Raw genomic sequence first — 1690 nt, 5'->3', positions numbered from 1 at the left:
GGGTTGCGCGCGCGCCCGCCCGCCCGCCGGCGGAGTGAGCGGTGCTGGCTTGGAAACAGCCTGATGCTGCCTCCTCCCCGGGGGCACCTGGCCGGGCCGGGCCGGGCCGGGCGGGAGGCGCCCCTGTGCTTGCAGCTCCTAGGGCAGGCGCACAGAGCCGCGGGGTCAAGGGAGCCTCGGCACTACCTAAAATACCCCCCACCCGGACTTGGTGGGGACCCCGTGAGCTGGCAGGCAGGCAGAAAAGGCCCCAGTTGCTGACTCCATCCAGACACAGGATAAGATTTGGCCCTACCTAAAACGTATGACCTGGTTTAAGAGAGTAGAGCAGCCAGGAGCCCCCGGACATGTATCCCACTTCCAGAATGAGCAGGCTGGACCCAGCGCTGCTTCCCTCCTGTTAGGCACAAATCAACCTGCCTGAAGCCTGTAAATAGTTGGGGATAATTATATCCTAGGGCAGACAGCGAGGAAGGCAGGGTAACAACTTGTAGACTAACTCGTTCAGAGAGGCATGAGGTTTCACAGGCTACAAGCGGCTTCATCGAAAGCTATGCGATGATTTTCATAGCATCCTAAGTTTCCACATAGTTCATCGGTAAGGTGCTGCCCTGCCTCCTGCCTAACTTTAGGCCAGCGCAGAAAACCACCCCTCATCCTGTTTCATTGATCCAGGAGTCTGAAGCCCCCGTACTTAAGTGGACGGTTACTTCTCGTCATGCCGTGTGTATCATTTTTAATCATCACAGACAAATGGACGTGTTTCAGTTTTAGTGTCGCTGTAATTCTACTGACTGCCAGCGTGAGATTGTTAAAGTCACTGCTTTTACTCTGAACAGACTTACTTTTGATATACCCCTGGGTAGAGGGATTTTAAGTTTTGGGTTTTTTTATACAGACATATTGCTTAGTTTAATATTTACTATACCTACTGTGCAGGCTGAGGTTTGGTGAACATATGTGAATGCTGTGCAAGAAGTATAATTTAGAAAAGTGTAACTGAAGAAGAGATCCTTAATTCAGGCCTTGTAATAGATGCAGTAGTGAGTTCCCCCACAGATATTGAGGAAAGATTGTGCCAGCCCCAAAAGAGACGGTGGAGGAGAAATGCCCTCAAGCTAACATGGTGTAGCACCGTTTTCAGCTGAGGCTTTTTATGTTTTCATCACAAAATTTAGCAAGATTTGTTTCATAATAAAACTAAAATACCATTGTTTTGTCTTCCTTGTGTTTATAATTATTTTCTGTTGGACTCTTTTAAAACCCCATGTTACCTATGTGTAAATTTTCTTCTCAACCTGTAAAGGTTGCAAGACTTAGTCTCAGCCAGAGTCATATTTTGAGAGTTAAATTTTTATTTCATTCTAAAACGTGATCACAATTTTAGTTTCACTTTCACTGCATTATAGGATTTTTTTTAATGTTAGATTAGGGGTTGTGTAGAGCTCACTAGCCACATTGTTTTTAAAGTAAATATGACTATACTAGTGGTTATTAGAAAGTTTTTAAGTAACTAATACGTATTGTCCAGAACCAGCTTCTCTCAGAAACAACAATAGTACATATAATTGAGAGAGAAATTGTTTTTCTGCGTATGACACAACTGGAAATAAGAGAGCTCATCAAAGCAGCTCTATTGAAAATCTACATTTTATTTTCTTAAGATTTTCATATTTATTAGTGCTAATCT

Source organism: Gavialis gangeticus, unplaced genomic scaffold (genome assembly GCF_001723915.1).
Source record: "Gavialis gangeticus isolate Ggan-Ray unplaced genomic scaffold, GavGan_comp1, whole genome shotgun sequence".
Taxonomy (NCBI): Eukaryota; Metazoa; Chordata; order Crocodylia; family Gavialidae; genus Gavialis; species Gavialis gangeticus.
This window is presented reverse-complemented; position numbering follows the sequence as displayed.